Genomic DNA, 24242 nt, shown 5'->3' with positions numbered 1-24242 from the left:
GTAGACATGTCATTTGGGGTGCACAGTGAAAAGCTGTAAAATCCATGCTCACAAGAAAATTGCGCAAATGCAGTTTTTTTACCAATTTAACTGCATTTGAAATTTTTTTCCCGCTTCCCAGTACAAGGCATGGAATTTAAAATAATGTCACTATGAGCTGCAATTTGTTACACAGAAAACAAGAGCTCACACAGCTCTTTACATGGGAAAATAAAAAAGTTATAGATCTTTGAAGGTGGGGAGTGAAAAATGAAAACGAAAAAGGCCTTCGCGTTAAGGGGCTAAAGTGTTCCAAAGTTATTACAATATAAATTGACAAGTCAGTTTTGAAAAATGGGGCTGTGTCCATAAGGTCAAAATAGGCTATGTCATCAAGGGATTAATTAACAAAAAAAAGAAAAATGTTATGCCACTCAGAAGATGGTGATGCAAAACCAAGTGATTTCTCTCCAAATGCATTTTTATTCTGCAAAAATATTCAAACATGTAACATGGCAGGTTTGAAGAATCTGGCTGGATCCTTAAAGGAGCATTCCCATTTCAGCAAATTAATGTTTAATGTTTTGATGAGAAAAGTTATACATTTTGCCAATATACTTTCTGTATCAATTCTCCATGGTTTTCTAGATCTCTGCTTGCTGTCCTGCTATAGAAAGCTTCTATGTTTACTTCCTGTGGACAGAAATCTGACCATGGTCACACAGGTGCGCAGCTCATTATACCATGGAGAGTAATCAAAGCTGTGTGTTATAACGAACTGTGCACCTGTGTGACCATGGTCAGGTTTCTGTCCACAGGAAATAAAGATAGAAGCTTTCAATACAAGGGAAGTAAGCCGAGATCTAGAAAACTGTCAAGAATCAATACAGAAAGTATATTGGAAAATTGTATAACCAACCAATAACATTAATTTGCTGTAATGGGAAAATCCTTTTAAGGTGAAAATGAGCTTAAGGGGTTAAAATATAATTAGAAATATTTATTTCTGCATATTTATCTGGTTTATCACAGAAGAAGAGTGTACACTACTCCATAATGTCAACAAGTTGCAATGTCCTCCCTTGAAGTTTAATAATACTAATACATTTTATTGTTATAACCTTTGTACATTTTAACTTTAGCACGCTGACCATTGCAAGCTAGTTCTCGCTAAAGCTACAGCTGTGAAACAACTGTAAAGATGAAGCTACTTTACCACATTTATAATGTGGCACTTCAATAACACAGTATATGAGTATCCTTGCCCATACTCTCAGCTCTGATGCTGTCCAGATTCTAGTGAAAACATAAGGCATATCCCATTGTACTGTATGGATTCTGCAAGCCAGACCTGAGGTAAATCATGAGAGCATGAGACTGAGAAACCAACAGGAAACACCTGTAACACCCCATACATACGGGTCACCCCCAGCCCCTCATTCATCCACAGCACACAGAACACCATACAGCGGCCAGACGTCACTCCGTAAGGGAAACACCCTATAGCCCATCGCATCCAGCCTACAATATGCCAGGCGCCATCACCTGCAGCCCCTCCACGACGCTGCTTGTTACCGTCACATACAAACACCTGTATTACTTTGAACCTATTCGAATATCTAAACTCAGGGGATGAAAAGGGAGCTGGGGACGTGCCTCTCCCGCTGACGTCGAGAGCCATCATCTTACCCCAGTCCAGGACAAAGGACAGCGCCAAGATTCACGTCAGTCACTGCTCCTGAGAGCAACACAGCAGGACAGGGCGGCAGAAAACAGAATGCATTGCCAGTCCCGCCTCCTTGTATTCTGCCTTGAGAGATCACTGCAGAGCACAGGCCCTCCTTCGGCTGCTCGCTGTCACTGTAGGATAAGAGAGATGGATGATCCGTCCACTATCCAGTCAGTGACGCCTGGAGACATGAAATCAACCACTTGCGGTTTGTAGAACGGAGCTGCTCCTAAATATGTATTATAATGTTGTAAAGTAAACAGGTTATCTAATGTGGTGTATGTTTATGTCAACTCACACATGCAGCTAATACTACAGCTCACTATCCATACATGGGGGACATTGTTATCAGTGCTTCTACGCCAGTAAAAGCGCCAAAATAATCGCAGTCTGTTACGCGCTGCAAGATATTGCAATTATTTTTGCGCCAACACCACCCTATGGAGACGTGTGGCCGCTGGTGGAATGGACAGGCACGGGGCATTCCTGCCATACTTTTTATAAACCTGCAGGCAGATTAGTTTGCAGTTTTTTATGCAAACCCCACAAGGTCGGAACCTGGCAGAGTGGATACATCAAGAGGCCTATGCCTCCTGGCGGTGTGCCCTTTATCTTATGCCGGGGCACGAGCTCCAGCGTATGATAAATTCCCTATATACGGTATGTATAACAAAAAGGTCAGGACGGTGGAATATCTTGTCACACTGGGCCTGATCGCATATGCATTTCTATAGAAACTCATTAAAACAATGCAACACACCGGAAAATGCAGCGTTGGTGATACGTGTGACCACATCTTAAAGGGGTTATCCGGGTTTAAACATTTTTTTATGGCCGGGCTGGGGAGGGCTAGTTAAACATAATAAACATGGACTTACCTCCTCCGGTGCCGCCGATGTCCCGCGCCGTGGTCACTTCGATCCGTGCCCCTGTAAACAAACAGGGGCACGGAAGCCGCGCACAGGGAGCTTCCGGTCCGCGTTGTGGACGGCTCCTCCCATCCGTCGCTATCTCTCAGCGTTGTAAGCGCTGGGAGATGGTGCGCATGGGAGCTTCCGGCCGGCCGGAAGCTCCCTGTGCGCTCTTGTACTCTAACCGGCGCACTGAGAAGACGGGCCGCGGCGCGGGACATCGGCAGCACCGGAGGAGGTAAGTACATGTTTATTATGTTTAAATAGCCCTCCCCAGCCCGGACATAAAAAATTTTTTAAACCCGGATAACCCCTTTAAGAATATCACAGATGATGTAAGCATCACAATTTAAAACATATTACCTCAAACATTACCTCACATTACTTCACATATAACCTCATATCACCTAACATACTGGGGAACATTTACTAAGGGTCCGAATCACGTTTTTCCGGAGGGTTTCCCGTATTTTTCCGTTTTGTGCCGAATTGCCCAGGGATTCTGGCGCACGCGATCGGATTGTGACACGTTGGCGCCGGCTTTCACGCGACAGAAATCGGGGAGCGTGGCCGTCGGAAAACCCGACAGATTCGGAAAAACTGCAGAATTTTTTTAAAAAATTGTGTCGCAAAAATAACACTCACATACACCGAGACAGAGGAGATGAATTCCAGCGGAATTCAGCGCAGCAGCGACACCTACTGGACATAGGGCGCACAACCTTAGTGAATCCCGTCAGAATCCGAATCAGTGTCGGACAACGCGCCGCGGGATTGCGACTGGACCGGGTAAGTAAATGACCCCCATTGCCTTTATGAAATTGATACTCCACTCACAGACAGCACGGTAGTCATCTGAGATGATATAAAGGTAGATAGATGATAGCAGCTCTGGATATGGCTGGACTGGTGTTTCACATATGATATATGCAGCAAAATTCCCAGACTAGGTTCGTGTAGCCACATGAAAATGGCATGGAGGCATGGGCAGAGAGAGGGGGTGGTGGGCAGACCCCATGCGTATCGTCACCCGATGGAGACTTCTTCAGGGGTAAATGAATGCCCCTCCTGTATATAGGCCTTCCCCCTTCCCACAGAAACACATCGGAAAGTAATGATTCCTTGATTACCTGCAACTAACTGGACCATATTGTGGAGTGACGAATGCTTACTAGCCTTTGTACCCCCAACCCCTCCTTTAACAGCCCGGCGCCCTAAAAACTTAAAAGATGAACTCACACATGGCCATTTTGAACGACCTGTGCGTTCTAGAAGAAGAGGTGAGAGGCTAAAGGCCAGTCTTTTCCATGTGGGGCCTGCTCCAGGAGGGTATTTACCGATCCATGGAATCATGCATTGTTTACCTTGAGGTATTTTATAAATTGTCAGACTTGTAATGTCATCTATTCCCTTATCTGCCCTAAAGTTTATGTGATACAGATATCTCAAGAGTTACATAAAAGGATACAACAAAATTTATCCACAATTGTCAGCGCTGAATCCATAATTTTGCATATTTGCTTTAATTTATTATTGCACATAGCACATTATAGTTGTGGGTTTATATTTCATGTTTTGATATTATTTATTAGAGCGGCACCCGATCTCCCAGAGAGGAGAGCCTCCGTACTGCTCTCAGCTCTCCCGATGTCCTACTGGTACAGGACCTGCGGTGATGTCAGAATCATGTGACTGATCACATGATTCTTACATCACCACAGGTCTCATACAGCCATGCAGTGCTGGGACAGGGGAAGAAGAAGGAGAATGGGGGTAGTATGTATGTTTGTATGTTTATGTATGTGTGTGTGTGTGTGTGTATATATATATATATATATATAGCTGAGCAGAGTGTGCATAGGTGAGCTGTGTGTGTGTATAGGTGAGCTGTGTGTGTATAGGTGAGCTGTGTGTGTATAGGCATAGCTCCCAACCGTCCCGATTTTGACGGGACTTTCCCGTTTTTCGTACCTCTGCCCCGCGTCACGGGCAGCTATGAGATTGTCACGGATTCTCCCCCCAGGTCCCGCTGTGTCCCAGCGCTGTGTCCGCATAGTAAATACTTTGAAAGTCTGAACTCACAGTACAGAATGGCTTCTACAGACATCGGGAGGGAATCCTTTTCAGAGAAGTGTCAGGCTTAGCGGAGAGAGCAGGGACCACGTCATCAGCATCTGTCCATATATGGTCACTGCATCTCCTAGGGTTCCCCAGAGCAGACATCGGGCAGGGAACCCTTTTCAGAGAAGTGTCGGGCTTAGCGTCAGAGCAGGGACCACGTCATCAGGTCAGATCAGTATCTGTCCATATATGGTCTCCAGGGCTTCCCCAGACACAAGCTATTTATATAATTAAATTAAATAAAGTTTTGGCCAGGCTGAGATTCGAACCTGGGACCCTCTGCACTGTAGACAGGAGCTTAACTAACTGAGCTATAAGCCCAGTGATACAGAGCTGAGGATTTCTGGTAACTAAGAAGTGTTATCTGCTACTGTTACATTGTGACACAGACTAATGCACTGATATATAGAGAGGGATCTTCTCAGAGATTATTATTGTAATTATTGAGACTATTATTATTATTATTATAAATTTTATTATTTTTATTATTATGGAGATGATTATTAATAATAGTAAAAATAATAATAATCATCTCAATAATAATAATAATAATAATAATCTCCATAATAATAATAATAATAGTCTCAATAATTACAATAATCTCTGAGAAGATCCCTCTCTATATACCAAAGCATTAAATCTGTGTCACAGTGTAACAGTAGTCATAGTTCTTAGTTACCAAAATTCTACACCCTGTTAATTGCTGAGATTATAGCTCAGTGGGTTGGGGGACTGTGTCATTATTGTACATGGACACTGCAGGTTCTGGGTTCAAATCCCAATGAGGATAATTTTTTTTTTTATTGAGATGATTTTTATTATTATAATATGGCTAAAATTTGGGGCGTGGCCGCCATTTTGTCCCTCTTTCCCTTTCACAAATGTTGGGAGGTATGTAGGTGAGCTGTGTGTGTGTAAGTGAAATGAGTGTGTATAGGTGAGCTGTGTGTGTGTGTAGGTGAGCTGAGTGAGTGTGTATAGGTGAGCTGTGTGTGTATGTGGATGGATGATGCAGTGCTGAGTGTGTAAATGTATGTCTGTGTGTGCTGTGCTTTAGTGCGACCAACAGGGATATTTTAATTGGTGTAAAATATATTTTTCTTTTTTTTGGAAGCTTAAATCTGGGGTGCGTCCTATAGTAAGAAGCGTCTTATAGTACGAAAAATACGGTATACACTGTTAAACTCTGCTTTAATTATACTTTCGCATGTAGCACTTTATAGTTCTGGGTTTATATTTCATCAAGTATAAGCCCAGTTTTTTAGCCCAAAATTTATGCTGAAACCCCTAACTCGGCTTATAATTGAGTCTATAAAAAAATTAACACTGTACTGACCTTTCCGACGGACCCCGTAGGTCCTCTTCTTTCTTCCGATGCTCCATTGCCTCTTTGGGTCCTTCTGCTCCTCTTCGGCTCCTCTCACGACGCCTGCAGCTCACAAACAATGACGTCCGCAAGCAGCTGACAAGATTCTGTGTGCCAGCCGAGAGTGAAGTCACGAAGAGGAGCGGAACTAGACGAAGAGGACCAGAGGACCCAAAGAGGATCCTAAGCAAGAAGAGGACCTACGGGAGCGTCGGAAAGGTGAGTACAGTGTTCTTTTTTTTTTTTACTACAGGGGGGCTGGTTGACTATATACTACAGGGGATAAAGTTCAGTTTATAGAAGAAATAATAGAAGAAATAAAAGAGGGGCACTGCACCTTTTAGTGTATCCCAGGTACGTTCTCAGACAAATTCTTTAGGAGATGAAGTGTTGGGCAAGAGATCATAAGAACATACTGAGATTCTCTAGCTTTCTCAGACCACAGAAAAATTATGGCATACACTACTAAGTAGAACAAGAGCTGACACTCACCAATGTAAAAACGTTCAGTCTTTATTCCAAAATCGCATTAAAACATTGCTGCGGGAGAGAAGAGCAGAGCAGGAGCCCACTGGAGGCGACGGCCCGTTTCAAGTTATACAAGCGCTTAATCCTGCCTTGTAATCAGAATCCTTACTTGACTTTTAATTGAGACCACAGGTCCTAGTAACTAGGCAACAGGTAAACAGATTACATCATTGGCTGAAAGTTACAGTAAGTACAAGGGGTGTGTCCGATGCATCACTCGGCCAAAATGAACCGTCAGTAAACATCAGAGACAACTGAAATCAGTACAGGAAACATCACTAACAATGCTCTACAGTTAGGAACAACTACTCCAGCATTAAGTGACCCAGCAATAAAATACTAACAGAGAAAAAGGTGGTAAACAAAAAAATAATAAAAAGACCAAACAGTAAAGACCAAAAGCTGATAGGAAAAAGGCAAATTAAAGGAAACCCCCCCCCATATCATTGAGACCTAATGCTCCCAGAGCATTACTGTATATACTCAAGTATAAGCCGAGTTTATCAACGCAAACCACCCCCCTCCGGCAGGTCCTCTTCTATCCATCACGGCTCCGGCATCGACTCCGTGTCCCAGCGGTCCGTCGCAGGCATTGTGACGTCAGCTGCGCGTTGAAATCCTAATGTGTGCGCCGCCGACGTCACAATGCCTGCGACGGACCGCGTGGACACGGAGCCAATGCCAGATGCAGGGGCTAGCAGGCTATATACTGGGGGGCTGGCAGGCTATATACTGGGGGGGCTGGCAGGCTATATACTACAGGGTCTGACAGGCTATATTCTACAGGGGCTGACAGGCGATATACTACAGGGGCTGGCAGGCTAGATACTACAGGGGCTGATGGCTATATACTGGGGGGGAGCTGGCAGGCTATATACTGAGGGGGGGTTGGCAGGCTATATACTGGGGGGGGGGCTGACCAGTGTATTTTCCACCCTCAGCTTATACTCTAGTCAATAGGTTTTTACATTTTTTTTGTGTTAAAATTAGGAGTTAAGGCCCGTATACTTGGCTTATACTTGGATCGGCTTATACTCGTAATTTCAATTATCCAAGATGCTTCTCTCCTAAGGAGAATTTTTTGTCTATCTCCTCCATTGGGGGAGTATTGGAATAGCTTCTATACCTGCAAATGAAATTAGATTGGGGTTGCCTGCTGGTTCATCTCTATTATGTTGGATTAGGCGAGGTGCTCCTTCTCCTGTTCTAATAGCATTCACAATACCTTACAAAAAGTCTTCTTATAGTTTTGCCTATGTAAAATCTGTTACATGGGCAGAATAAAACATAGACAACAAGTTTCGCATGAGATGAACTACTTTACTATATGCGTGCAACCTGAGTTATAGCTCTTTCTAGCCAATGTTTTTCTTTAATGTTTGGTAAGAGGCTAGAAACTAAATGATCTTTAACCCCTTCCCGCTCTGCGTCCGATATATCGTGCGCTGAGCGCAGTGACTTCGCGCTCAGCGTCCGATATATTGGATGAAGAGACGATGCCGGTTCAGCTCAAGATCTGAGCCGAACCAGCATCGGAAAACATGGGGTGCCGGCTGTGACTGATAGCCGGCACCCCAGTGTAATGGGTGCTTAGCCCGTTAGATGCCGCGGTCAGCCCGACCGCGGCATCTAACATGCCTCTAGGGCAGTGGTGGCGAACCTATGGCACGGGTGCCAGAGGTGGCACTCAGAGCCATTTCTGTGGGCACTCAGACCATTACCCCAGGACAGAGTTCACCAAATAGGACCAAATACACCAAATCTTCCTGCAGTCTCAGGCAACTAGAGAGATGCTGCTCTCAGCGCTATATTAAAGCGGCACTTCATTGGCTGTGGGAAAAGTGAGAAGGTGTGGACTGGGCTGCATTATCTTTGGAGGCCATCTTGCTGGACCCACAATACTTCCTCTCCAGAATGAGACCATGGAGAGAGGCTACAATGAGAGTCTGAATTTGCCTTCTTTCAACTGTATTGGTTGCCTCAGGGGCCGATATGATTGAAAGATGCGGAAGAACAGGTAGCAATAAGTTACTGCTTAAAATGTCGTGTTGGCACTTCACGGTAAATAAGTGGATTTTTTTTGTAGTTTGGGCACTCGGTCTCCAAAAGGTTTGCCATCACTGCTCTAGGGGGTCTCTCCCCCACGATCGCCCTCCCTCCGAACCGTTTTCGTGGGGCACCGATCGTTGTCATGGCAGTGCTGGGGTCCGATCTGGTCCCCAGCACTACCTGCAAGAACTGCCGGTAAGATGGCGTCTATAACATCATCTTACTGGCACAGTGCCAGCCTATGCATGTGAATAGGCTGACACTGCTAATACCCTGCAATACATGAGTTTTGCAGAGTATTAGCATTAACAAGCAATCAGATGATTCCTTGTTCATGTCCCATGCTAGAAAAAGTGAAAAAGTAAAAAAATAATTATTCAATAAAAAATAAAGAAAGAAATCAATAAAAATGCCCAAAAGCCCCAAAACACATAAAGAGACATATAACACAAACCCCACATATATAGTATCACCGCGTCCATAACAACATGTAGAATAAGAGTAAATAATTATTGAACCCGCACGATAAACGTTGTAAAAAAAACTGTTATAAACCCTCCAAAAATTATGATTTTTACCTATTCAATCCCACAAAAAAATGCTATAAAAAGTGATCAAAAAAACATATGTACTCCAGAATGTTACTGTTGCAAAGTATAATATGTCCCGCAAAAAACAAGCCATCATCCAGCTCCGTAGCCAAAAAAAATTAAAATGAGGGCAATACAAAAATGATAGATTTTTCCCAACATTAGGGTTTTATTTGACAAATTTAGTAAAACGTAAGAAAAAATATTCATGTATGGTATCCGCGTAATCGTATCGACCCGTAAAATAAAGATAACATGGTTATTAGGCTAAACGGTGAACACAAAAAAAAAAAAGTAAAGAATCCAGTACAATTGATGCTTTTCTACTCCTGCCCTCAAAAAAAGTTCCTAAATTTTCAACAATAGGGAATACCAAACCCAAAATGGTAACACTGGAAAAAGCATTTCATCCCGCAAAAAAAATGCTGTCACATGGCCCCAATAACGAAAAGGCGAAAATTTTATAGCCTACAAAAGGGGCCAATGAGGAAACTAAAATCCTGGCAGCTGCAGGGCGCTCCTTCCCTCCTGTGCCTCGCCGTGCGCCCATAAAACAATTCACGGCCACATGTGGGGGGTCTCTGTACTTGGGAGAAATAGCAGAACAAATTGTTATCTTTTGGAAATGTGTAAATTTTAGGGCTAGATAAACGTATAACCGACACAATTTAACCATTCTAAATTACACCTCCTTTTTGATTCAATTACTATATCTCAAGGAGTTAACAATCTTCGTAAAAACTGTGTCTGATAGCTTGAGGGGTGCAGATTTGAAAATGGGCTGGTTATATAGGGGGTTTTGATGCTAAATATGTAATATGCTAAATATGTAATTTCATTCAAAACTGTATTTATCCCCAAAATAGTCAATTCTGAATATCCGGAAAAGCGATATCCGATTTGTAAGCCGAGTGACATCAAAATAAATTATCCAGACATTTCAAAAATGATGAAAATGTAAAGTAGACATATGGGAAATGTTATTCAGCAATTTATTTAGGTGGTAAATCTATCTGCTTGAAAACGCAATGATTTCGAATTTCGAAAATGGCAAATTTTTCAAAAAATTCATAATTTTTTAGTTTTTTTTGTAAATAAACGCAAAACGTAGCAGCCAAAATTTACCACTAAAATGAAGAACAACATGTGGGGAAAAAAAACTATCTCAGAATCGCTTTGATAAGTAACAGTGTTCAAAAGTTATTACCATATAAAGCGACGCAGGTCAGAATCCAGAAAAACGGGCTGAGCCTTAAGTTACAAAATGGCTGCAACCTTAAGGGGTTGATAGTCTTGCTACATCTGAATGTTATAAGAGCGCCTTGATCGTCCTTGTCTTTAAGTTGCGGATCAGTTTTTACTAGATACCAATTATTGAGAATTACAGATCTAATTTTAGAAGCCAAGGGAGTATAGTCAAAAGAGAAAATAAATACATTTTTCTTTTTTTCTTTTCTTAAATCTACCTCTCAGGAGATCGATGGGTTCAATGGACAGCACTTTCTCATACACCTTGTTAAGAAGGGTATCGGATAACTTCTTCTAACCAATTTTTGTGTGAGTACCCCAGCTTGTTCAATATAACCATCTACATCGCTGTTGATGTGTCTTAGACAGAGATACTGTTCATAAACATTTTAGACCAATTCAGGGTGATAGCTTGTATAGTGTAGATAGGTGTTCACTGCAGTAGGTTTATTGAAAACAGAGATTTTTAAGGTGCTATTGTCAATTTGGATCAGTACATTCAGAAATTCCATTTGGCTAGTGCCAATATTATATGTGAAAAACATATTCTTCGTATTGGCATTTAGATATGCCATGAATGAGAAAAATCTGTTCCAGACCAAACGATGAATATTTCGTCCACAAAACGATGGTAAAAATGAAATGATGGTAAAATAGAATGACAAACTTGTTATTCACTGTATATTATATATCCTCAAAATATGCAAGGAAAATGTTGGCATAGGTGCATACCGGCGTGCCCATAGCCATTCCGTCAATTTGTTTATACCAGGTATTTCCAAATTTAAAGGTGTTATGTGAAAGGACAAAATCAAGAGCTTTGCATGTGACATTTATGGTCGGTATATCTTTACCAGTGCTTTGTACTGGATGTCTCACAACTTCAACACCTATACAGTGAGGAATCCTGGTATACAAACTTTCCACATTGTAACCAATTTGTAACCATCCTGCCAGGTAAATATTCTAATAGTCTTAAGAAATTCATTGGTATCTTTAAGATATGAAGGTATTTCATATTAAGATATGAAGGTATAGCCAGTCTGTGTATTTAGAGATCAGTTCTGTAACAGAACCGACTCCAGCCATGATGGGGCATCCTGGAGGATTAATTAAGGACTTATGTAGCTTGGGAAGGTTGTACCATTTAGGTTTCTGTGGGAACGCTGGTAATAATTTTTCAGCAGTTTTTTTTAAATGACACCTCGCTCAACATTAGATTGAAGGAAAGAACTTAGTTGTGTTTTTATTTTATCAGTAGGGTCTTTGAGAAGTTTTATATAAACTGAAGTATTGTTAAGCTGCCTTTCTGCCTACATCATGTAATCTTTACGTGACAATACTGCAGGGGACAGGCTGGCTATATACTAAGGGGCTGGCAGGCAATATACTACAGGGGCTGGAAGGCTATATACTACAGGGGCTGGCAGGCTATATACTACAGGGAATAAAATAGATAGATTTAAAAGGCATGGCCGTAATGAGTACTTACCACGTCTGCTGATTTTTGTACCAGGGTATCTACTGGTTAAATATTTAAATACTAAAGATGACACCGCACCACTTATCAACGCCTTCCCAGTGATTTGAGCTGGCTTGAGAAGGTTTTTAGCAGATGGAAACTACATAAACCACAGCTCCTTCTAGCTCCAGTTGTCGGGTCACAGGCTGCACAGAGAGAGCTGCCTGAACCTAGAAGAAGTAAGTCTTGTGGGACGTCATGGGGAGCAATGATCCTCGGAAAGCTGCTGGCTGCGATGGCGGGAAAACACCCGCGATCAGTGCTGGCACCGATCACGGGTCTTACCGGCAATATGCAGCAAAGACTTACCAGCTGTGGAGAGGGCTCAGCCTGTGAATGTGCCCTCTGGAATGCTTGCTCTGTGTGTAATAACCGTCTACTAAACGACCTAACCCTGATCTCTCCATTTCTGTATGTGATCTCACACCGAGGCTGCAGGCCTGGTGTTTTGGGGTCGTGCTGGACCCTTACCTCTTCTTTGCACCGTATATTCAATCTATTGCTTGCTGTTGCCAGATGCACCTCAAAATCATTTCTAGAATCCAATCACTTCTTAAAATTAAAACCTCTAAAACAGTAATTGTCGCTCTAATTCACTGTTGCCCTGGTTGCCCATTTATTTCAGAATACAGTTTAAATCAGCATCATTCACAAAACTCTTCATAATGCTACTTCTCCCGACCTCTCCTCTCTTATCTCATTCTATCACCCATCACGCCAGTGATGTTATATTCTTCCTACCTACGTCTAACTACCAAACACATCTCCAGGACTTCTCCCGAGATGCACCAATTCTCTGGAATGCCATACCTGGGACTTACCCAACCACCAAAGTTTCAAATGCGCTCTTAAAAGGATATTCCCATGAAGACAAAATTCTTAAATATACTCAGGATAACAAAATAACACATTCTTTAATTTAATGTTATTAACTAAAAAAAAGCATTTCACAGATATAATTCCAACCTCTCTCTATCGGTCCTGGTGTACACAATTTCAGTTGTCCCTAGATTTGACCATTAATCTTCTGACTTTAGGGTTGGGAAGACATATCGGGACTCATTCACTAATGGTCATGCTGCGCACTTTTGTCGGACTGTGCACTTTTTTCAGCGCTAAAATGGCTTGCACTGGTATTTAAGACTTGTAGCACTGGGATTGTGGCCCACGCATCCCTTTTTGTGCCACAGCTGCGCTGTCTTCCATGCGATACAAATTAGGGATCAGACCTGTGTCAAAAGGTACAGAGACATAAAGTATAGGATAGGACAATATAATAAGACAATATAAAGTAGCACAGGGTAATGTAAGATAGCACAAGCTCCTTGTTGCCGGTATAGGACTCTGGGATACATAGAAGATCGGTATAAAGCAATCTCTGTAAGGCAAAAGGTACAGGTAAGTGCTTAGCAAGGCAAGATGAAAAAAACAGGTACTTGTAGAGGGCACTGGGAATTGTGCTGCTGCACACCATGGAATGCGCTAGTGTTTGATGCCGTGTGCTGGGTATATAAGCAGGAAGTACCTCCCCTAAGGGGTGCGGTAGAATGACGTGTTATGAGGACAAGGTGCGACAAGTTGGACAGCCAGATTATGTGCGCACGCGCCTCCAGGAGTGTCCATGTATAGTGTGCAGGCGCACAATATAAGAGTGTTGCGAATGGACTGGGGTTCCTACTAGAAGAATATTCTTTATACAAGGGATGTGTAGTACAGAAACAGGGGCCACAGCAGTGGATACATGTAGCCTAACAGAGATGTGGTGCTGCTTGTGCTATGTGTAGGGTCTTACCCATCACTAAAGTCGAACGTATTCTATTGTCTCTGTAGAAAAAGGATAGAAGTAATTAGAATATATAACATATACAGTCACATTACACACAGAACATGGTAACACTAAGGGAATTAGATGAAACTGTGTACACCGTATTCTCTATTAAGTCCAAGTGTTTGCAGGGTGTGGATCCAGTATGCCTCACGCTTTTTCAGAAGCTGGATACTGTTACCACAACTTCTCAAAGGGGGTACATGCTCAATAACCTGAAATTTGAGCTGTTCTAAGTTGTGATGCATCGCATCAAAATGAGCTGGTAAGGGTAGTAGCAAGTTCTTATTATGAGTGGTGGACTTGTGTTGTTCTATCCGTTCCTTAATGCTTTGGGTATCCAAATAAAAGTAAATCCAAGCACTCCGTATGGGTTTTTGATGCCAGAAAGTGATATTTTATTTACACAGAAGTGATCAAAAGGTGTGACGTTTCGACCTACACTCAGGTCTTTGTCAAACACGATCAGGGTGGAGATCAGGGCTTGGCTGGCTGTGCTGGCGAGCATCAGGTATTGACACTATGTGTCTGTAGGCAGTATGCTCAGAGCATACTGTCAATACCTGATGCTCGCCAGCACAGCCAGCCAAGCCCTGATCTCCACCCTGATCGTGTTTGACAAAGACCTGAGTGTAGGTCGAAACGTCACACCTTTTGATCACTTCTGTGTAAATAAAATATCACTTTCTGGCATCAAAAACCCATACGGAGTGCTTGGATTTACTTTTATTTGGATATTATTGGGGTGGGAACCCTAATCCTCAACAGCACCCAACATCGATGTGCGACCGCACAAATTAGATAATGCTTTGGGTAGTTTCCCCAACGTATACAAGTTCACATGGGCATTTAATGATGTAGACGGCAAAGTTTGTATGACACGTGAAATAGTCCTTAATTGGGAATCTCCTCCCAGTGTGAGGATGGAAAAAGTTCTCACCTTTTTGAATGTTCGTGCATTGAACGCAGTTATGGCATGGGAATGTGCCTTTCCGTGAGGACCTCAAGAACTGTTGTCTAGATAGTTTTATATTTGAGCCAATATTGGCCCTAATCAGTTTGTCCTTTAGGTTCTGGGGACGACGTCTGCACTTCTCTTCAATGTGTGGAAATGCCTTTGTGAGAATGTGCCAGTGACCTCTTAAAATGTGGAGAATTTTATTGGATGTAGGGTGGAATGTATGTAAAAATGGGATATGTTTCTTATTGTTGTGTTGGTGTTAGGGTTAATATTGTCCTGTAAATTCTTTTGGATTATCCTTTCAAGATAACCTTGTGACCGAAACCGGTCTGCAATTTCGTTTAGGCGTAGTAGGCGTATGTCTGGATCCGATACCCTGGTGAACTGGAAGCCTAACATCTCTGTTAGGCTACCCATATCCACTGCCGTGGCCCCCGTTTCTGTACTATACATCCCCTGTATAAAGAATATTCTTATAGTAGCAACCCTAGTCCATTCGCAACACTCTTATATTGTGTGCCTGCACACTATACATGTTAAACCTGTAGACCTGGACTTCTGGAGGCGCATGCGCACAGCATCTGGCTGTGCGCCTAATTTGCCGCACTCTACATACCGTGCGCCCAATTTGTCGCACCTTGCCCTCATTACCACGTCATTCTACCGCCCCCCTCTAGGGGAGGTACTTCCTGCTTATATACCCAGCACACAGCATCAAACACTAGCACATTCCATGGTGTGCAGCAGCACAATTCCCAGCGCCCTCTACAAGTACCTGTTTTTTTCATCTTGCCTTGGTAAGCACTTACCTGTACCTTTTGCCTTACAGAGATTGCTTTATACCGATCTTCTATGTATCCCAGAGTCCTATACCGGCAACAAGGAGCTTGTGCTATCTTACATTACCCTGTGCTACTTTATATTGTCTTATTATATTGTCCTATCCTATACTTTATGGCTCTGTACCTTTTGACACAGGTCTATTATGCATTACCTATATGATGACCCCTGTGATTTGGTCTCATACTTTCTTTATAAGCACCAGTTTCTGTCTTCCTACTACAATAGATGTTGTTCTCATGTTATTTATCTATTTACATTTTTGGAGACTTGTAAATTGATCCTTTTGTATACATGTTGTAACCTAGTCTACTGTTATATGTTACCATTATGGTTACTAATTATATGTTTATGTATATTTCTGTTAACAGTATTTGACAAAGGCCATTGTAACGATCTGGGTCTGGTTTTGGAGTCTAAGTGTTGTGACTCACTTGAGTTATTGCAGGCAGGAATCGTAGTCAGTAAGGCCAGAGGTCGGAACACAGGAGAGGCTTAGCAGTACAGAGGAGCAGGCAGGTATCGTAGTCAGGAGGAAGCCGGAGGTCGTAGCACAGGAGATCAGCGTCAGTATTGAGGGAGCAAGCAGGTATCGTAGTCAGGTGGAAGCCAGTGGTCGTTGCACAATAGAGGAGTCAATCGCAGGAGAGAAGGAGACAAGCTAGACTACAGGCTGGAAGCACAATAATCTTGCAAGGATGTATAGGCAAGGCTGGGTTTAAATAGGAAGTCCAATCTGGGAAGGGGTGGAGCAAGGACAGGGAAACAGGAACTAGGAACTGGAAAGTCACAAACTAGGCCAAGGATCAGCACTGGAGCTGTCCAACTTGTTGCTTAGCTGAGTTGGTAGAGCTACAGCCTGGGACAGCGGAGTCTGCCGATTCAAGTCCTGACAGTAGTCCCCTCCTTTCAGGATGGCCTCTGGACATCCTAGGGGCTGGTTTTTCTGGATGTCTCTGATGAAAAGCTTTTGTTAGTCTAGGGGCATGAACATTATTTTCTGGCTCCCAAGAATTTTCTTCTGGTCCGTACCCCTTCCATTGCACTAAATACTGCAAACGACCTCTTGAAATTTTAGAGTCCAGGATTTTATCCACAACATATTCCTCTTCCCCTTGGATCTTTACTGGTGCAGGAGGTGGTTGATTTCGTCCTGGAAAGGGGTTTTCAATGAATGGTTTAAGCAATGATACATGGAACACAGGATGTATTTTCAAACTGTTGGGAAGTTTCAAACGGAAGGCAACTTGGTTAATTTGAGCAGAAATTTGGAAAGGTCCAATGAATTTTTGGCCCAATTTGGGAGAAGGAACATGTGTTTTCAGATTTTTAGTAGATAACCAAACCTTATCACCAACATTTAGGGTAGGAGGAGTCTTGCGATGTTTATCTGCCGCCTTTTTGTAGTTTTCTTGGGCTTCTTGTAACATTTCAATTAGTTTTTTTGAGTTTCATGTAATGCTGTTAGTCTGTCGGTAACTGCAGGAGTAGATGTAGACGATGGAAGGTTAGGAATAAACACAGGATGGAAGCCAAAGTTTGCATAAAATGGGCTTTCAGATGTAGAACTATGTTTGGAATTGTTGTAAGCAAATTCTGCTTTTGGTAAATAGTCCACCCAATCATCTTGAAGATAAGAAATAAAGCAGCGGAGATATTGTTCAAGAGTTTGGTTAGTCCTTTCAGTCTGGCCGTTTGACTGAGGATGAAAAGCAGAAGATAAATTAACTTTGATTCCCAAGGCTGTACAAAAATTCTTCCAAAATCTGGATGTGAGTTGCACACCTCTATCTGAGATGACATTGTCTGGTGCACCGTGCAGCCTAAAAATCTCTTTTATCATTAATTCTGCAGTTTGTTCAGCAGTAGGGATTCGTTTGGTTGGTATAAAATGGGCCATTTTTGTGAGTCGGTCCACAACAACAAGAATGGTGGTCATTTCTTTAGAAGGAGGAAGATCCAGAATAAAATCCATGGAAATTGATCCCCAAGGCCTGGATGGAACTTGCAGTGTTTGAAGAAGACCTAGAGGGGGAGAACGTGGAGTCTTGTTTCGTGCACATGTTAAACAGGATGAAACATACTTCTTAACATCATTTTTACAATTGGGCCACCAAAATGAGCGAAGCAACAGTTCATAAGTTTTCATAACTCCTAGATGCCCTGCAAGTTTTGAATCATGGATCAGCTTTAAGACTTCAAGGCGAGCAGATTCAGGGATATATAGTCTGTTGTCCTGCTTCCAGAACCCCTCTTTTAAGGAAAGATTTACATCCTGAGAAGGGTGATTGAGAAATGAGTCATTCTGATATCCATTTTTGATCATGGTTAAAAGTTCTTTGGAATCAAGTATTCCTACAAAATTTTTGGAAGGTAAGATGGTTGACTCTGTCTTAGACCCCTCCTTAGGTTCATCAAGAATCCTGGATAAGGCATCAGCCTTGCCATTCCTTGAGCCTGGTCGATAAGAAATTATGAAATTAAATCTAGAGAAAAATAAGGCCCACCGTGCTTGTCTTGCAGATAATCTCCTGGCAGTACGGATAAATTCTAAATTCCTGTGATCTGTTAGGACAGTTACAGGATGATTTGCGCCTTCCAAAAGATGTCTCCATTCAGAGAAGGCAATTTTAATGGCCAACAGTTCTTTATTTCCGATGTCATAATTCCTTTCTGCAGATGACATGGTATGGGAAAGAAAGGAACATGGATGAAGTTGCATCTTGTCACCAACTCGTTGAGACAGAACAGCTCCCACAGCAGCGTCTGAGGCATCTACCTCCACAACAAATGGCAATTGGATTTGGATGTACCAGTATGGGTGCAGAAGTAAAAAGAGTTTTTAATTTATCAAAAGCCTCCTGTGCCTCTGGGGACCACAAAAATGCTTGGGTTCTCTTTGTGAGTGAAGTGATTGGAAAAATTACCTTAGAAAAGTCCTTAATGAATCTCCTGTAAAAATTTGCAAATCCAACAAACCTCTGAATATCTTTAACATTTTTGGGGGTAGGCCAATCCACAACGGCTTTGATTTTACCAGGATCCATACATAGGCCTTCTGGAGATATGATATGTCCCAGAAATTGGATTCTGGTTTGTTCAAATTCACACTTCTCTAATTTAATATAAAGATGATTCTCCCGTAAACGTTCCAAGACTAACATAACATGTCTGCGGTGTTCCTGCAAGGTGTCTGAAAATATTAGAATGTCATCAAGATATATCACTACAAATTGATCCAAGAAGTCTCAAACACATCATTTATAAAATGCTGGAAGGTGGCTGGGGCATTGCATAAGCCAAATGGCATAACCAGGTATTCAAAATGTCCATATCTTGTTCTGAAAGCTGTCTTCCACTCATCCCCTGGACGAACACGTATGAGATTGTATGCCCCTCTTAAATCAAGTTTGGTAAATATCTTGGCACAGCGCAGTCTTTCCAGTAACTCAGGAATCAGGGGGAGAGGGTAACGATTTTTAATAGTAATCTTATTTAGTTCTCTGTAGTCGATACATGGCCGCAAGGATGAGTCTTTCTTTTCTACAAAGAACAAGGGTGCACCAGCTGGGGAGGGAGATGGATGAATAAAGCCTTTCTTTAAATTTTCATCAATGTATTCTCTGAGTACTTTTAATTCTGGTTCAGAGAGACTGTAAATTCGCCCAAAAGGAATAGCCGCTCCAGAAAGCAACTCAATAGGACAATCATATGGGCGATGAGGAGGTAGCTGATCAGCTTTTTTCTTGCTGCAGACATCATTGAATTGTTGGTACTGAGGTGGCAACAAGTCCTTTTGAAGAGAAATCTCAGAGACTTGCATTTGCTTTTGGATAAACAGATTCATATGACATTTGTCCTTGCAGTATTTAGATGGAAAGGTAACCGACCTTGATTCCCAGTTGATAAAAGGATTATGGATAGCAAACCATGGAATTCCTAGAATGACTGGAAACTTGGGAGAAGAAATCAGATGAAAAGTCATAGTTTCATGATGATCAGGTTCAATACAAATTCCAAGATCAATTGTCTCCTCAGTTACAGGCCCAGATGATAAAGGTGATCCATCAACTGTTTCCATTTCGATTGGAATGGATTTTGGCCTACGTGCAATGTTATGGTCAAGTGCAAACTGTAAGTCCATAAAATTACCCCCTGCACCAGAATCCAACATAGCAGAACATTGTAACGTACGGCTCCCAATGGTGATTTGTATAGGAATGACAAAATGAGATGAATTAACTTTGTCCTGAGTTACAGAGGAGATCTGGTAGTGTAGAAAGTTCAACATTGTTTACTGACTTCCCACTTATGCAGACTACAGTCCTTTGGAACTTATTTGGATAGTGGATGGCATAATGTCCCGATTCTCCACAATAAAGACAAAGATTTTCAGTACGGCGCCTTTCTTTCTCAACCGCAGTAAGAGGTTTGCGGATTACATCAATCTGCATAGGTTCAGGTGTTGTTTCAGTCTTTTGTTGTGTAGATTGGCTGAAAGAGTAGGTCGGATTGTTTCCAAAGATTCTCAACTTTTCATTCCTACGTTCTGTAAGTCTCTGATCAATTCGGATACACAGTTTAACAAAGTCCTCAAAACTATCAGGGGCCTCCACTCTGGCAAGCTCATCTTTCACTTGTTCTGATAAACCTCGTCGAAATTGACTCTTCTGGGCTGGTAAATCCCATTTGGTGTCAGCTACCCAGCGATGAAATTCTGCCATATATTCAGCAACAGAGCGTCGTCCTTGACAAAGATTATGTAATTTGTTTTCAGCAGTGGCACAACGATTAGGGTCATCAAAAACTTGATCCATAGCTTTGGTAAAAGTTTCCAAGTCATTGAGGAGGTCACTGTTCTTTTCCACATAAGGCGAGGCCCATGCAAGAGCTTCATCTGTCAGGAGATTGATTATAAACAATACTTTTTTCTTATCTGTGATGAAAGGCGCAGGTTGCATTTGAAAAAATATGCGGCATTGATTTAAGAAACCTCTGTAATGGCGATGTTCTCCATTGAACTTTGATGGCAGGGGCATGCGGCATGAATCTGCGCCTTGGTTGTGCATAGCCAGAATTTGCCTTTGTAATTCAATTATTTCTTTTTGTTGATCCATTACCAGAGTTTGCAACTTAGAGAATTTTTCCTGATAAGTAGCACCAAAATCTTGTAGCTCAGCCACCTGTTGTCTCAGAGTGGTCACAACAGACTCCATGATAGGCAAGATTATTCTGTAACGATCTGGGTCTGGTTTGGGAGTCTATGTGTTGTGACTTACTTGAGTTATTGCAGGCAGGAATCGTAGTCAGTAAGGCCAGAGGTCGGAACACAGGAGAGGCTTAGCAGTACAGAGGAGCAGGCAGGTATCGTAGTCAGGAGGAAGCCGGAGGTCGTAGCACAGGAGATCAGCGTCAGTATTGAGGGAGCAAGCAGGTATCGTAGTCAGGTGGAAGCCAGTGGTCGTTGCACAATAGAGGAGTCAATCGCAGGAGAGAAGGAGACAAGCTAGACTACAGGCTGGAAGCACAATAATCTTGCAAGGATGTATAGGCAAGGCTGGGTTTAAATAGGAAGTCCAATCTGGGAAGGGGTGGAGCAAGGCCAGGGAACTAGGAACTGGAAAGTCACAAACTAGGCCAAGGATCAGCACTGGAGCTGTCCAACTTGTTGCTTAGCTCAGTTGGTAGTGCTGCAGCCTGGGACAGCGGAGTCTGCCGGTTCAAGTCCTGACAGCCATACGGGTCGAAACGTCATTCGCCATTGCTGTATTTTCGTAACTTGAAGATTTTAAATGCATGTTGAAACATTCCAGAGTGCTTGATCCTAATTTGTATAAGATTGTATAATTATATATGTGTAAGAAATATGTATTTCTTGGGGTAGGATCCCTGGATCAGTTGCACCTACATTACTAGGCTGTGCAGCCTGAATATATCATCTAATTCTGATTGAGTGCCATATTTAACTTTTAAATAGTGTCTCAAGCTCTATGTTTAAAATGCACCACAAAAAAAGATGGTGAACTCTGTCAGAACTGAGCGGGGAAGTGACACATTCATGATTTCAGGCGCTCAATCTTAGTGATTAGCCAGATGCTGCATTATAGACAGACGATGCACTTTCAGTGTTGAGAAGAGAGTAAATATACAAGTTACAGGCAGATAAGGTCTTTATCTAGGGGAGGCATAAAACAGAGCTGATAGTGTTTGACTCATCTCTCTTTCTATGTGTCAGATAATAGTGAATGTTCAGAAGCTAAATGAAAGTTTATATAAACCTGGACTCTGATAATCTAACCACAATGTCAGCACACAGCATCTCTTACAGCACTAGAAGGATCATAATGGGGCTTATTTACTAAGGGTCCGCGCACTCACTTTCGTTGGAATGTTCGCCATTTTCAGGATTTGTGCAGTTCTGAGAGGTATTTAACAGATGTTTGCACTGGGATTGCGCATGGCGCAGCTGCGCTGGCTTTCATGCAACAGATATAGGGGGGGCTGTCGGACGGTCCGACTAATTTGGACTGAGCGCGGGATTTAAGATTCAAATTGTGTCGCAAGACAATACACTTAGATGCACCACGAAGATGCAGGTGAACTCAGGCGGACCTGAGCATTGAAGTGACACATGCAGGATGTGGGGCACACGATCTTAGGGAAATGCGGTACAGTGCATTATCGTCGGACAATGCACTTTCGGGGAACTCCAAGGAACGGGTAAGTGAATGTGCCCTAATGTCTCTGCTTTTAGAGTCCCTGCCCACACTGTTTTACATTGACCATCAATGAGTGATAGGATCTAAAACAGCAATATAACTGTAAAATTGTAAAATAAGGGGGTTAAAATTTATCTTTATTGTGATCACTAAACATCACTAGGGGATTGAAATTTGAGTATTTTCTTTCATGGGCAAACCACTTTAAAACCCATTTATTTAGGCAAGTCTAACATATTTGCTAACTGCATGCAACTTTAACTCCCTCTTTATTAACCAATTCTTGGTACTTTTCTGTTATCCAGAAAATGCCAGGTACCAAGCCCCAAGTTTCTCTACAGTCCCACTGACTTTGGATTTTGTATATAAGATGGAGGCTGATGGCTGGTTCAGGTAGCAGCAGTTTTATTTGTTAAATTATTATTATTATATTCCCTTATTTAAAAAATGGCTGGACCATTATACAAGCTCGTATACCTCTTGCATCACCCTCTTCTTCCCTATCGACTCAAAACTCTTATGAGCAGGGCCTTCATTCCTATTGTTTCATATGACTGTTATTACGTTGTGTCTTGTCTTATTTTATTTGTATATATTCCCCAGAATCTGTAAAGCGCTACGAAAATTGATGGCACTATATAAAGTTTATTATTATTTGTTAGGAACCTTGGTGTTCGCTGACTGGAGCTGACTTAGGTTCAGGAAAGTAGCCTGCCGTGTCTCACATATGGAATAGTTATACCAAGAAGGTCCTATTAAATGGAAGTTTAATATCAAAAGGACAGTGCTTACAAATAAAAAGGGGTATTATACAAAAATGGTGACAAATTAAAAAGACAAAACATACAATGCAAAAAAAACAATATTGTAAAATAAAAAGAGAAAGAAAACAGAACTTAATACATTACAAGACTTTATAGGTTTAGCATCTGGGAAAGCAGAAATGCGAGATCAAACAATCCACCTGGGACCCCTAAAGAATGACAATTTTTAGATTTAGAGACTTTGATCAAAATAGATTCTAACATTCGCTGACCAGCCCCCCTGCTTGTGGGGGGTATAAACAAGGGTATAAACAACCCTTGTATGACTGAAAATCTTTCTTTGCTGATATCTTGCCCTGAGGGCATCCTATAGACTTGGCTTTCATACTATCTTTTCCCTCACAATGTCCCACAGACAGTGGTCACACTAAACTTTTTCCAGAAGGGTAATGATACTGCTCTTACCATTTTTCAGGAGTATTTTTCGACGATGAGGAGTATTATATTTTCAAGTAGATATTGGGGGTCATTTACTAAGGGCCCGATTCGCGTTTTCCCGGCGTGTTACCCGAATATTTCCGATTTGCGCTGATTTTACCTGTATTGCCCCAGGATTTTGGCGCACGCGATCGGATTGTGGCGCATCGGCGCCGGCATGCACGCGACGGAAATCGGGTGGCGTGGCCGAACGAAAACCCGACGTATTCGGAAAAACCGCCGCATTTTAAAACGGAAAATGTGTCACGAAGCTTGCGCTTACCTTCACTCAGCCGGCCTCTGTGAATTCCAGCGCGTTCAGATGCTTTTCGGCGCAGCAGCGCCACCTGGTGGACGGTGGAGGAACTACCTTAATAAATCCCGTCTGGACCCGAATCCAGCACAGAGAACGTGCCGCTGGATCACGAATGGGCCGGGTAAGTAAATCTGCCCCATTGTGTATTTATATATAGGTGTAGATAATGTTAAAAGACTGCAACGTATGCAAGACAATCATTACTGTGCATAAATATCGCAGTAATGATTGTGTACCTTCTACTCAATCTGCAGGCACTGGGAGCATAAGAGGTTCAGCAACTTTAGTGGTGCATTA

General features: G+C 42.2%; 1 protein-coding gene and 1 long non-coding RNA gene across 4 annotated transcripts in view; one reads left to right on the top strand and one right to left on the bottom strand.

Moving 5' to 3' along the window:
* SLC29A4 (solute carrier family 29 member 4) overlaps nucleotides 1-6726 on the bottom strand; it is a 189076-nt gene extending 182350 nt beyond the window's left edge. Inside the window, exon 1 of one of the 3 annotated variants that reach the window (XM_072120914.1) lies at nucleotides 6599-6726. The gene's annotated coding sequence lies outside the window, so the exon portion shown is untranslated. Of the gene's footprint in view, nucleotides 1-1668; nucleotides 1874-6598 lie in introns of those variants that run through there. The other 2 variants (XM_072120913.1, XM_072120912.1) reach the window with 2 other exon arrangements.
* The window catches only part of LOC140075273 (uncharacterized), a 38866-nt gene continuing 16061 nt past the window's right edge, over nucleotides 1438-24242 (top strand). The window contains exons 1-2 of the long non-coding RNA XR_011849380.1: nucleotides 1438-1916; nucleotides 10747-10830. This is a non-coding gene — a long non-coding RNA (uncharacterized lncRNA). The remainder of the gene's footprint in view (nucleotides 1917-10746; nucleotides 10831-24242) is intronic.

Source organism: Engystomops pustulosus, chromosome 8, assembly GCF_040894005.1.
Source record: "Engystomops pustulosus chromosome 8, aEngPut4.maternal, whole genome shotgun sequence".
Lineage (NCBI taxonomy): Eukaryota > Metazoa > Chordata > Amphibia > Anura > Leptodactylidae > Engystomops > Engystomops pustulosus.
The sequence above is the reverse complement of the archived record's forward strand: the minus strand, read 5'-3'. Positions and strand labels throughout refer to the sequence as shown.